The sequence below is a fragment of the Urocitellus parryii genome, chromosome 1 (assembly GCF_045843805.1).
Source record: "Urocitellus parryii isolate mUroPar1 chromosome 1, mUroPar1.hap1, whole genome shotgun sequence".
Lineage (NCBI taxonomy): Eukaryota > Metazoa > Chordata > Mammalia > Rodentia > Sciuridae > Urocitellus > Urocitellus parryii.
Genome location: NC_135531.1, coordinates 225,123,037 through 225,137,871, shown reverse-complemented (window position 1 = coordinate 225,137,871; position 14,835 = coordinate 225,123,037). Strand labels below are relative to the sequence as shown.

The window sequence follows — 14,835 nt, the reverse complement described above, 5'->3', positions numbered from 1 at the left end:
AGAACCACTGATTTATGAAGTAAACACTAATATCCCCTCCCCTTTGTGTGTGAAGCCCTCCAGGTGATTCTGGTGTGTGTAAGGTTAAAGAATCCCTGTGCTGTGGAAAAACAAACTGATTCGTGTGAACCCTATTAATGGTCTTTTTTCTAATTACCTGAATTTGAATTTAAATTCCAGATCTCCCCACAAATCTGAAAGCTACAGTTTTTCTAATGCCAAGTGTATTTAGCACTCTTTGTACTAGGAAGGCATTTACCATCAAGGGGGGGGGGTGATTTAAAGCAAGAATGCAGTAAAAATTAGAACAGAATGAACAAACTCCCCTCTACCACACTGTCATTTTAGGTTAGAAGGGAAAGGAAGACCTTATACCTTGTTCCATGCATGCCCTGCTTTTGCTAGTAAATGCCTCTTTCCTATAATTGACTGAACATGTGCAAGTGCCCTTCTGTACCCACCAGGAAATAGCAGGTCCCGACATGGGAATGGAACCCTATTTCCTTGCTCCTTTTTTCAACCTTGTAAAAAGTCCTTCATCCTTTCCAAGAAGGCAGGGGAGGGGTGGCAAAGAGGGGTTTTTTTTTTTTTTTCTCCAAGGCAACAAAAAGCACTTTCTCTTCCCTCTTTTGTTGTGCTGTTAGATTTGAAACCCTTTTGCCCCGAGAACAATACACTGCAGAGTTACTTTATGTTTTTGCTTTCTGCTGTGCTTTCTCCGACCCTTAGGATAATAGGCCGCCATTTTAACGCCAGAGAACAGGGAACTGCAGTGAATCTACATTGAATGAAAGTCGGTCGGAAAGTACAACTACTCTAACTCTTAGCTGGGCTGTTCTGAGAGGTTTAATTTAAAGAAAGCAATGTGGCACTCCAATCAGAAGACCCAGCGAGCAGGAAATGGACTCCCACATCAATCGAATGCTCACCACCCTGGTGGGCACACAACCCAGAAGGCAATTTGGGAAATTTAGGAAGTCAGAGAAGATGAATAAATAAAAGAGGAACCAACCAATTTCCTTTTTCTTTTTTTATGAAGACTATGATTGTAGGCCATTATCTTCATCCCATCACTAATGAATGAAACAGGGGAAATGAGAGTTTGAAATATGTGGTAGGACTAAATAATCCATAACTAAATGTATGGATAACATCAAGATTATGCACCCTCAGATGGAAATACCATGAGGGCCTAGAAATTTTATGTAACATTCTCTCTAAATAGAGCTCACGAAGGAAGACTATGTGTTTCTAAAGATTGCTCTCAATGACATAAAACCAGCCACAACTCTCTAGACGCGAGTGACATGAAGGTTTGGTAGTTAGCTTGACGATTAGACCATTCTAGACAGTCCATCTGGGCAAATCATGTCCCAGAGCTGATATTTCCCCTTGTGATTATCTATGTCTGTCTACCACCATCAAATTAACCAAATAATTGCTGTGTCCCCAGCATGCTGCATGGACTAGTTTGCAGAGCAGCCACGGGCGGGGGGCTTCTCCTCCAGTTGTTCTTCTCTGTATGTATTACTATATGTTATTACTATTTACTGTTTCATTCTTTTCCCTTCAAAAGTTACTTGGGCTAATAGAAGACAATAGGCCTCTGCGCTTATGATTTAGAGAGAGAACTACTTCAAGGCAATTTGCCAAACCTGGCTTTCTTTTTAACTGGTGTTCACCTTTAATGGCTTTCAGGATTCCACCCAAAATGCCTGTCTTTGAAAAAGTCTGAGATCACAAAAAGGTTGAGACCTACAGACCTAGGGCTTCTCTGTCTTCAAAGACCTGTTTCATTGCCTGATTTGCTTCCATAGCATTATGAATGGGGGTCATTTTATACATGTGAAAACTGTGCCTTCAATGACTCTCCCAAGGTCAAAGAGTTAAACGTCAAAGATTCCCTGGAACTCAGGTCTCCTACTCCTACATGCTCTCAGACTGGGCTGGACTATATTTACAGGAGTAAAGTACCAAGGTAGGTGCTGTTCTAGTCCCCTTAACTTGAGGGTTAGATGCAGAGGCACCCCTGTGGCAGGATGGGTACAGACAGGTGTATCTGGCTTGGCATCTGTATTTATGAGGCTTATGTCTCTAAACTAGAGCTTCCTAACCAGGCATGACCTGGCACCCTGCCGTCACAATACCACGAGAATGAAAGAATAAGGGTCTTCCTTCCAGGTGTGACCAAGAGGATGGCGACTGTGGAGATTCTTAGAGCCCCAAGACATTATTTACTCTAGGTTAATGATCCCAGCTGTTTTGGATGTGAGATTTGTTTTATTTCAGGAAACCAACATGCCTTTTGAATCATTATGTTCCAGAATTAAGAAAATTCCCAACTATCTCCTTAAAAATCCCTGAAATATTCATTCCATCCAAATTCTTATCAATGCTGATGTTTTAACTAAAAGCTAATTTACTTGCTTCATTGGCAGTGTGTGGGGGCAGGCATTTCCTAAAACATTTTCTATAACTAGATACTTGCATTTTCCAACCAGGACCACCCCCCTCCAGAAGTTTTTTAGTGAAAGGGGCATTATAGAGAAAAGGTTCACACTTGACCACATTATCACAAGTACTGTACATAAAATGAAGGGTGGGATGGCTTTAATGTACAAAGCAAATGGAAAGGGAATGGTTCTGAAGTGTTGTGTAGGTAGTTGACAGTTCAAGGAGACAAACCTCAATGTGCATAGAACAAGGTCCAGGAGAAGAAAATACTTTCATTTGGAGCAAAAGAATTAGGGACTCCACTTTAGAATAAGATCAGCCACAAAAAAAAAAAAAAAAAAAAAAAATCCTTCAAAGATAGATAAGGAAGTCAGTTCAGAGGCTCCCCTTGATCACATAGTTAAGAGTGAGTGGTGGAGTGCTTGGCTAGTGAGTGTGAGGCCCTGGTTCCACCCCTAGCACATCAGAGAAGAAAAGAAAAGTGAAAACCGGAACTATTTAATTACACAATACTTCTATTTATCATTTCGAATGCATTTAGTTGCAAGAAACAGAAAAATAAGCCCACACTGGCTAAAAACAATGAAACTAATTGACTGGCTCCTATAACTGAAAGTCAGAGTTGGATTGATTCAGCAAGTGAGGTATGTAATCAAGGACCCCATTTTTGTCCTTTCTGCTCTGATCCTATGGAAGTGCTCAGCTGAAGCTGTCAACCCAAGTGCCAAAAAAGAGTCCCCTCTGTGTGTCCTGAACTTCTCACAGGTCATCGGGGTTTTAAGAAGGAGCAGCCCAAGATTGAGCCAGGAGGAAGCTGCACGACTTCTCATCACCTAGCCTGAGAAATCTCAGAATTTCATTTTCTTTTTTTTTTTTTTTAATTTTGGTACTAGGCATTGAACCCCCAGGGACACTTAGCCACTGAGCCACATCCCCAGCCCTTTTTGTATTTTATTTAGAGACAGTATCTCACGGAGTTGCTTAGGGCCTCACTAAGTTGCTGAGGCTGGCGTTGAACTGATGATCCTCCTGCCTCAGCCTCCCGAGCCTCTGGGATTACAGGAGTGCATCACCATTCCTGGCTCAGAATGTCATTTCTGCAACAGTCAAGAAAGTCCCTGAAGCCAGACCAGAATTAAGGGAAAGGGGAAAGGAGAGACTCCAGTTCTTAAGGGAAAGGGTAATATATGTAAACAGGAAGGGCAGGAACTTTGGAGACCATCAACCACCCAGGAAATGACCAGCCCCCTACTCTAACCAGCTCTTACTGCCTGTGTGCTAACAGCCAAACTCCTGGCCTTTGAGACTCCTGCCTGGCCCAGTTCACTATCCAGCCTCTCAGCCACTCATCATTGCTTAAGTCAACCTTGTATTTTTCCCACCTCTGTGATTTTGCTTCTGATACTCCCTTTTCTGCACAGGCCCTCCTCATTCACTTCCTCAGGACCTCAGAAGTCCTGTGAAGGCCCAGCTCAAAGCCCTCCTGTCCCGACCTGATGCAGAGGATTCAAACCTCTCAAAACCCCTTCCACACCACTCATGAGGCCTGTCCCATGGGGCAGTTCATTTCATTGGGTAATGGACCATCCAACAGGATGATGCCAGGAGAGAGAAGGAACAAGGAAGGCAGACTTTTGCTTCTTGTTCTCTTGGTGTAACTTTCACACATACACACCTACAAAAAAAATAATAATAATAATTTCATGATCTAAAAATAAAATGAAATTTTAAAGTATGGGCTAATAAAATTTCATTAGAAAGACTAATAAGAGCTAGAATAATCAAAAAGCTTCAAACAGAACCATGGGAGGGAAAAACATCTAAACAATACCAGCTCACGGCTCTGTCCACTGTTCCACTACTCAGCCTCCCTCAGGTTGATCATTCTCATACTCCGTGTTTTCTCTAGGACTATTTAGCAACAGTGAGGAATGGAATTGGGTGGGTCAGGAACCTTTGAGAGCTGCACCAGGCACACCCCGCGACCCGTACAAAATATTTGGCAACTGCATCATCAAGTCAAAAGTCATCCTTAGCCCTGACCCTGGGCTCACCATGTTTTGTGAGCAAGGAAAGAGGATTCAGACATCAGTCAGACCAAGGCCACTTCCTTCGTTGGGTTATTTCACAATTTACTTTTTTTTTTTTTAACTGCCACCTCAGAAGAGAAAAGCTGCTTTTTTCCTGTTTTTCAGAGCATAAGTGCCATAAATGGATCATCCTGCTCTCTCAACCTTGAGACCTTGAAGTCCAAAAACAAAAACAAAAAACAAAGACAGTAGAGAACAGTCTCCACCAGGAGTTCCCACCTACTTCTTCCAGCTTTCAGATGAGAGTGCACATTCCTAATGAATAATATTACTTATAATATTATTGGCCAGAGCCTAGAGAAAAAGAAATCTACAGCCTCCTTAGAATTAGCGACTCTGACTGATAATATATCCATCCCTTCTTCTCAACAAAATTCCTCATGGGGCGGGGGGGGGGGGGTCTAGGATTAGGTGCCAAGTCCTTTGGTAGCACCATCTCCAGACCTCTCCCATCCACCTGGTAGAGAAAACATCCTAGAGATGAGCCCACCTTGCCATCATAGGGCACAGGGGAAGATAACTGTTAATGGAGGCACCCTCAACATCCGTGACTGAGAAAGGCAGATGTTGCCCCTGGAAAGAGAATTAGGTAAAGAAATAAGAATGAAAGGGCGTCCTTGAGTATGTTCATTCAGCTGTATCTCGAGGAGGTCACTCCTGCTGTGAATACTGTGAAAGATACAACTTCCCCCCTTGTACTATTCCACCCCCATGAAAGATGTTACCTGTATGCCAAACTACTAAAACAGATCTCCATAGAGCTCCTAGCTAAGGAGCAAAAGGACAAGAGTGGTTAAGGACATGTGCCTGTAAGTCAGGTTCCAACCTGTCTTCAACAATCAGAGTCCTTCCTGCTGGTGTAGCATGAGAGATGGCAGAGAGCTATCTTTCTGGGGGAGAAATACTTTGCTATAGGCCAGATGTAGGTGTGTGCCTATAATCCCAGCTACTCAGAAGGCTGAGGCAGGAGGGCTATGAGTTCAAGGCCAGCTTAGGCAACTTAGTGAGACCATGCCTCAAAATAAAAATTACAAAAAAGAACTGGGGATATAGTTCAGTGATAGAGTGCCCTGATTACAATCCCCAGGACAAGAGAGAGAGAGAGAGAGAGAGAGAGAGAGAGAGAGAGAGAGAGAGAGAGAGAGAGGCAGCAAGGGAGAGGAAGGAAAAAAATAGGAAATGAAAGAAAAGAAAGTAGGGAAGGAACAATAAAGGGAGATGGGGGGAGAGGGAGGAGGAAAGGAAAGAAGGGAAAATAAGACTCTGCTATAAGAATAGATCAAAGCTCACTTTGGGGCAGCTTTACAAGGTCACACTCCCCTCATCCATTAACCTCCATGCCCCAACCCCCTCACACACTGTTTACCAAGGTGGGAAGCTCAGGGACAGGGGTGTTGTGATGACCCAAGCAGCTGCCAGAGGAGTACATGGATGTTATATGGTTGTCTAGATATTTGTCCCTTGAATTATGATGAAACAGATGGCTACAACTCACAGAAACCCCCACCAGCAAGTCCCTCTCAGAGAACTCTATTTGCAAAAACATACCATGTGTGCCAAAAGATATATTAATTGGGGCTAGAAGAACCAAGTGATTTATAAGCAATTGTACAACCGAATCACTGGTAGTTCCCGACAATTGAATGGTGTTCTAACCTCATCTGACTCAGGCCTCCTTGAAAATGTGACTTTTGAGCAAAAGTTTGAAGGAAAAGTGGGCTTGGACTGCAGAGATATCTTAGTGAGGAACTTTCCAGACAAATGGTACATCCAAGCTAAGAGAACACAAGTAGATTTTCCTTTCTCACACTCTGGAACGTCACCCCCACAAGCAAGCTGTTAGGTAACAGCAGAGGCCAGGAAGAAGCAGAGGCAAAATCCTTAGAAATCCTTAGTTGGAGCAAAAGCTTGATGAGAGCAAGGAGTTAGTTATGGGATAGCTGGGCAAAGAGATGTCCAGGCGAAGGGAATGAATGACCAGTGCAAAGATCCTGAACGGAAAAATGATACAGCAGAAGAGAGATACAATCTGATTTGTTTTTTTAAAAGACCACTCTGGATTCTGTGTTAAGAATAAACTCAAGGGCTGGGATTGTAGCTCAGTGATAGAGCACTTGTCTTGCATGCATGAGGCACTGGGTTCGATCCTCAGCACCACATAAAAATAAATAAGTAAAGATATCGCATCCATCTACAACTAAAAAAATATTTTTTAGAAAAAGAAAGAAAGAATAAGAAAATACTTGAGGTTAAACGCAGGGAGACCAGTAAACCAGACTGGAGATGACTTAGAGTGGCGGCAGTGGAGAAGTGAAAAGTGGTCAGGCCGAAGATAACTTTTAAGGTACAACCAGCAGGATTTCTTGAGGGACTAGATATAGCATACAATGAAGGAAAAGAGTTTTCAAAATGCAACTGAAGGACAGAGTTTCTAGCATCTGTGATGGGAAAGATGGTGGGTGAAATAAGATTTTACTTGCATTGGTGATGTGGTGTGGCCATGGGAGATCTGAGGTCAGGCATCAGATGGAAATGTTGGACAGGGCATTGGGAAGTTAAGTGTGGAGATGTGAGAGAGGCCTGTGTTAGAAATATAAATTTGGAAATCATCAGTATTTAAAGCCAAGAGACTTAAAATACAACAAAGGAGGGAAGAGGAAGACTTTTTGCTTTTTAACTAGCTCTCCCTCACCAAATACAAATAAATACAGGAGATAAAGTACTAGCATTACATAGACTTGGAAACACAATCACAAGAATGTATCATATCTCCCAGGCAACTGTATTTTCCCAAACTGAGATAAGAAGCTGACTGCCTCACCCAAGATTGCAGAGCCACAGTGCACACACACCCGGGCTCCAGCACATGCTCTCAACCTCTGTGCCACCTGCTTCTCAAGGACAAGGTGAAGACCCTTCTGAAAGAAAGACTGATGGGTCCATGGGGGAAAGCAGAGTTTTGTTCAGTACAGAGAGCAACAGCAACTAATCAACTCCTCAAGTTTGAGGAGTTATACTAGAAATGCAGAGGGAAGTGGGAATTGGCCTGAAGATCAGAGAGCTTCAGCTTACAGTATGAGACTAGGGGGCTCTGTGAGAATGAGGGTGAGATGGTTTTCATTAAAAGGTAAAGAATGTCAGCCAAGCGTGGTGGTGCACACCTGTAATCCCCAGATCAAGAAGCTGAGGCAGGATTGCAAGTTCAAATCCAGCCTCAGCAACTTAGCAAGACCCTAAGCAACTTAGTGAGACCCTGTCTCTAAATGAAACATAAAAACGGTAGGGGGGTGTGGATCCATGGTTAAGCACCCCTGAGTTCAATCTCTGGAACAACAACAAAAAAAAGTGCAGAATGTCAGTAGGAATGTTACAAATCCTGGTTGGAATAAGAAAATAGCATCTAAAATATCAGTTTGGCTATTAAAAATATATTTACAGAAAGTGCTTCCATTCTCAAGCTGTCTGCAGAGGTACACAAAATCATTTTTATCAAATATGAAACAGCTTAATTTGGTTGTAAATTCTATATATTTCCAGCAGCAAACTCTATAGATGTAAAGTGGATCTTCATTGTTTATTGCACATGCAAAGTTTTCCACTCAAAGCCAGGTACAGTGATGTACACCTATAATCCCAGTTACTTGTGAGGCTGAGGCAGGAGGATCACAAGTTCAAAGCCAGCCTTAGCAACTTAGTGAGTCACTGTCTCAAAATTAAAATAATTTAAAAATAAAATGAGCTAGGGAGGTAAGTCAGTGGTAGAGCACTTCCCTAGCCTGTTCAAAGCCCTGGTTCAATCCCCAGTGCTGGGGGAAAAAAAATGTTTTCCACGCAAAACTTTCAAAAGTTAGAGGTATAAACTGGGCATGGTGGGGCATGCCTGGAATTCCAGTGGCTCCGGAAGCTGAGGCAGGAGGATCATGAGTTCAAAGCCAGGCTCAGCAATTTAGCAAGGCCCTAAGCAACTTAGAAAGACCCTATATCTAAATATAAAAAGGGACTGGGGATGTGGCTCAGTAGTTAAGTGCCCCTGGGTTCAATCCCTGGCACAAAAAAAAAAAAAAAAGAGTCGGAGGTAAAATTTAATTCTCAAAAAGCAGAGAAAAGCTGACCCCTTGACTACTCAAGGAAACCATAATGTATTGAAATCTTCACATAATGCAGTGCCTTGATTATAAATCAACTAAAGCTGGATTGTAGGCCTCTCCTTGCAGGAGTCAGGCCATTCCAGTCCCGTCTCCCAGTTACTACTTGTAAATTAAATCAAACTGAAATGTGTTCTGTATATAAGCAAAACAGACAGCCAGAGAGAAATATTATAAAACTTAAAGTTACATTTCTTCTTCAGAAGAAAAAAAAATTAAGACAAACTTTTCCCTTTGTAGTAAAGCAAATATACTTTCATGTGCTAATAGATTTTCATCAAGATTTTGTTTCTATGGGTTATGAATAAGTATTCATTTTAGGGAATATAAATTTAATCTTAATCTAATTAATACATTTTTCTAATCAACAATTTCTGCACAGCTATTGGCCCATCAGGAGCATGCACACTGTCCTTCATTGCTCCTGTCTTGCAGAATGCAGCTTACCTTGCTTTTCCTGGTACTGAGGATGGATATAAGAGAGCCATTGCTATTCTTCTGCTGCTGTTTTGGGATCAGGCTCAATTTTCTGGAGGAAGAATGATGAGCATACTGCTTTATGTCAAGAACTGTACTGAGAATGCATTGATAAATAACATGCAGAATGCCTACCCTTGGGGAACCTATGGTCTAACATGCTCTTAGAACAACACTAAGCCATGCCTTTGGGAGATGCCCATGTTTCAATGATCTATTTCTATAATGTTCTAGAAAAATAATTCAGAAAATAGAGATGTTTTACATAAAAGCAATACAATATTACAATCCTTAAATTACATCATAAAAATTTAATTAAAAAGTCTAATAAGCTAGTTATTCATTTTTCCATTCCATTTAATTTTCCAGTTATTCATATTCATTGTCAAGTAAGCGGAAACAGGTCCCAAAAAGTAACATAAACTCATAGAGAGCAAGCTTTCAGCTGAGAGAACTGAATCCATTTTTCTGTGACTAAGAATTGACCATCACAGTTTGATTTCAGTGGAAAAAATATCACAATGCTCCATACATACCAGGTTACTTTTTAAAGGCCAGGGTTATAGGTGAAGATACATACTCTTGTTAAAAGGTGGCACCTACTGGCAGGATAACGTCTTGCAGCTCAGTTCTATTAGACATTAGTGAACATACAAAAGGAATCACAATAAATAACAGTGATAGTTTGGGAGATTTCTGTTCCCCAACACCCTACTGGGTGTACTACTTAATTTTAAGAGACTCCAAATTCTAATATGGAAGATAAAGCAGACAGATCCTCTCCCTAAATCTGGACTCAGTCAATTAGACAGGATGACCAGTGATGTTGAATATTAAGTAAGAGATCCCAGAAAGAAAGGATGGGGTATATTAGGGTGCAGCAACGGCAGAATCTGAAGTAGTATCTGGGTCTTACAGCAGCAATAGAAGGTCCTGATCAGGTTATTTATAATGGCTGGCCTTTCCTAGTTCCTGCCAATTTTCAGCATCTGCTTTTCCAAACATCCTGCAAATTCTTCACACTATCTAATATTCTAGATCTGGGAATGTAGCTCAATTGGTAGATCACTTGCCTTTCAGGCATGAGGCCCCAGGTTTGATGCCCAACACTATGGGATTTAAAAAAAGATAAAGAAAAAGAAACAACAATTCAACATTTTTCCAATTGTGCTAAATCACAAAGACACATTATCTCATTTGGTCCTTCTGCCTCTGCCCCCCGAGACACACAACTAGTGTGGCAGAATTGGGAAAAAAAAAAAATCCGAGTCTGATGCTAGAACTAATTTTCTTAAGCATTTCACTACTTCGCAAAGCAAAAAATGCTGAGACTTTTGAAAGCATAAAAATGGAAGATAAGACTTGACCTAGGCGGGAAGTTTGTAGGCAGAAGTAGCTGGTAAGTTGCAGAAAGAAATCCTGCAAAGGCATAATGGAAATGAAATACGGATGTGAGACTGGAGGTAATTTCACCATGAAATTAATAAAACGTAAAGCTCTTCACTTGCAAGGACCCTGTTCCAAAGTATTAAATTTCATTTTTTTATAAATGCATATTCATTTTCTCAAGGAAAGCCCCCCAAATGAGATAAGAGTCAGATTCAATAAAACCTGAATCATTCCCTGGTTGAATTCATGACTCTATCAGATTAGAGATTCAAAAATCTAGATCAAGAGAGACTAGATCTAGAAACTCAATTTCAGATTTGGAGATCAAGTGAGGGGTCCATACTTAGAGAGCTAGGCTATGGAATATGGATAAAAGCACAAACAACCCTGAAGGCCATGCTCACTTTCCCATGCTCCATGGAAAAAGGGGGAGTTACGAGTTATTTCTCACCTGTCCAGACAGAGATCAATGCACACTTGTGGTGTTTTAAGAATGCACAGGGGGGCTGGGGATGTGGCTCAAGTGGTACCGCGCTCGCCTGGCATGCATGCAGCCCTGGTTCGATCCTCAGCACCACATACAAACAAAGATGTTGTGTCCGCCAAAAAATAAATATTAAAAATTCTCTCTCTCTCTCTCTCTCTCTCTCTCTCTCTCTCTCTCTCTCTCTCAAAAAAAAGTTTAAAAAAGAAGAATGCTCAGTTCCCCACATCCATCTCATCCAACAAGAGGGACAACAGAACATCTTGCACCTTGAAGGTACAACAGCAGCAGCAAGCTGTGGGTGTGGGTCCTACTCTCTCAGGCCCAGTCATTAGGCCCTCAGAGAACCAGCTGGATGTGGCCCTGACTCTAAGGAAGATAAACAGACAACCAAGCCTCATCCAGGAGGCTAGAAGGATTCTACCTTGATTTAATAAGCTGATATTTTGTTCGGTTGCACAACAATAATATTTATCTTGAGTGTGAAAGTTTTGGCACACACTTCTATTTTGTACCCTAGGTAAGTGTCTCACCTCTTACCCTCATCCTGGCCCTTATTAAGTGTATAGGGAATCACCAGGCATGCAAAAGCTTAGGTTTTCCCTCCAGATAACAAAAACTCATTTACCTATAGAGCCACACATCAGTTAATGCTAGGGATACCTTATCAGAAATTCCTCATTAGCCAATTTCATCAATATGAGAACATCATAGAGTGTACCAACTTCAGGGTTGTTTGTGCTTTCGCCAACGAAGATGGCTACAATGTCACTAGGCAATAAAATATTACGGGACCATTGTTGCACAGGTGGTCCAATCAGAATGGGATTCTTCAGTACGTGATTATATTTCCCACATAGCATTTAAGTCTGTGTGTATCAGCCATCTATTTTTTTTTTAGTCTAGAATGTTCTAAGTTTCTTTTTTCCCCCTTTTCTTAGTTATTATTTCTGTTGTATATTTGGGGTACAATGTAATATGTCAGTACATGTATATAATATATACTGATTGAATCAGGATAATTAATGACTCCTTGCCTAATCATTCCTTCGTGTTTGGTGCCTTCAAGCTTTTCTCTTCTTCATAAAATACACAATAAATTATTGTGAACTGTAGTCATCACACTGTGCTGTAAAACACTAGACCTTAATTTTTTTCTATATTTTTATTGGTGCATAACAGTTGTACATATTGATGCAATTTGTTGTTACATAATCACACGTGCACACCATATAACAATATAATTTGGTCAATATCACTCCCTAGAACTTCCCCCCTAACTCCCCACCTCCCACTTCTTGGTCCCTTTCCTCTACTGATCTCCCTTTAATTTTTAGGAGATCCACCCCCACCATTCTTGTTTTTCCTCTCTAGTTTCCACATATAAGAGAAAACAAAGTTGGACTTATTTCACTTAACATGATGGTTTCTAGTTCCATCCATTTTCCTGCAAACGACATCATTTCATTTTTCATTATGGCGAATAAAACTCCATCATGTATATATACCACATTTTCTTTATCCATTCATCATTGATGACATCCAAGTGGGTTTCATAGTTTTCCTATTGTGAATCTTGCTGCTACAAACATGGGTATGCATGTATCACTGTAGTATGCAGACTTTAATTCTTTAGGACAAATACTGAGGAGTGGTATAGCTAAGTCATATGGTTGTTCCATTCTTTGTTTTTTGAGGAACTTCCATACTGATTTCCATAGTGGTTGCACTAATTTACAATTCCACCAACAGTGTAAAAGTGTTCCTTTTTCTCCACATTCTCTCCAGCATTTATTATTATTTGTATTCTTAATGATGGTCATTCTGACTGGAATGAGATGAAATCTTAGTGTACTTTTGATTTGCTTTTCCTAATTGCTGATGATGTTAAACTTTTTATATATTTGTTGGCCATTTACTTTTCTTCTTTTAAGAAGGGTCTGTTTAATTCATTTGCCCATTTATTAACTGGGATATTTGATTTTTGGTGTAAAGTTTTTTGAGCTCTTTATATATTCTAGATATTAATCCTATCAGAAGAGTAATTAGCAAAGATTTTCTCCTGTTCTGTGGGTTCTCTCTTCACATTCCTAATTGTTTCCTTTGCTGTAAAGAAGCTTTTTAATTTGATGCTGTCCCATTTATTAACTCTTGGCATTATTTCCCAAGCTTTAGGGGTTAGACCTTATTAATTTTATCTAACCATGTTTGAGCACCATTATTCAACCCCCACCTTTCCCAGTCTCTAGTAATCACTATTATACAGTCCAACCTCATATTTCTTAACACCTACATATGAAAAACACTATGCAGTATTTGCCTCTTATTTCAGTTCACATAATGTCCTCCAGTTTCACTCATTTTGCTGCAAATCACAGGATATCATCATTTTTATGCATCATCCATCTTTACATCTAAGTTTTATGAACCTTTATTGCTTTAAGTGAGAGTCAAAGAAATCAAATCTCAATACAAAGTTGTATTTTCTTGTGAAAGTCTTGGCTCTAGGGAGGATTGGCCTACTAAGATAGGCAAGGTTTTAGGCCATTGGGTCTTCACCCTGGCTGCATATTAAATCATTTGGGGAGCTTATTTATTTATTTAAAAATACCAGTATCAGAGTCCTACCTCCAGAGAGTCTGACTTGGTGGCCTGAATTGATAGATACCCAGGCAGGATTTTTTAGAGTTATACTGAAATAATTTGCATACTGCAAAGTTCACCCATTAGTAAATTTAATTATTTTTAGTAAAGGTTCATGGTTGTGTAACCACCCCTACAATTCAGTGCACAACCTACCCTTTACCAAAAAAGTCCCCCAGGGCCAGTGTCTGGTCAGCCTTCGTTCCCACCCCAGCCACAACACCATATCCACTTCTAGTGTCTGCATTTCAAGCATTGGTATTTTTAAAAAGCTTCCCAGTGATTCTAACATTCAAGCACAGCTAAGAACTATCCTTCTAGACTACAGAAAGCTAAATTCCTTAATCCTGCCTTACAAAATTTAAGAATTTTTCTGTGAGAATTTTCCCTATGGGGAAATATAACCCTAATTTCACATCAGAAAGTCTTGGGGAAATAGAATAAGTTTTATGACAAATAGCCTGCAGTCAACTTGACTGAAATACCATTAAAGTGAAAGATGCCTCTACACATATCCACCCCCCTGATAAGTATGAAATGCCACATTTCTAAACAGCCCAGGATACAGAGTACTTTTTGTTCTATGGTAAAACTAAAAGCCTGAGGTTCTGCCTTCAAAGTCATATTCATTGCCTTAAAGAAGGAGTGCTCGCTTCGACAGCACATATATTAAAATTGGAACGACACAGAATAGATTAACATGGCCCTGTGTGAGGATAACATGGAAATTCATGAAGCAGTTCATATTTAAAAATTTTTTTTATACAGCAATTTGTATACGGGGTAAAAGCGGGAGTTCATAATCCACTTGAATCAAACCGTGTAATATGATGTATTAAGAACTATGTAATGTTATGAACGACCAATAAAAAAAAAATAAATAAAATAAAATAAAACAGTAAAAAAAAAAAAAAATAAAAAATAAAAAAAAAATAAAAATTTTTTTTAAAAATTAGCAAAGGAACATTTAACTCCAACTGATAAATCATGAGGGTTACAAAACTACTATCCTTAGGTGTTCAAAATTTCCTCAGGGGAAAGATTCTAGAGAAATACAAAGTATCTTTATTATTATGTTACACAAACATGGGTGTGATAACACACTAGTGCAGAAAAAAAATCCTAGAAAAAACAACCACTGACAGGTTATCAT

General features: G+C 40.1%; 1 non-coding gene across 1 annotated transcript; it reads left to right on the top strand.

Moving 5' to 3' along the window:
• Positions 1–14,327: 14,327 nt before the first annotated feature.
• LOC113183318 (U6 spliceosomal RNA) lies at positions 14,328–14,433 on the top strand. The gene has a single exon (XR_003300857.2). It is a non-coding gene; the product is annotated as a U6 spliceosomal RNA (small nuclear RNA).
• Positions 14,434–14,835: the final 402 nt, after the last annotated feature.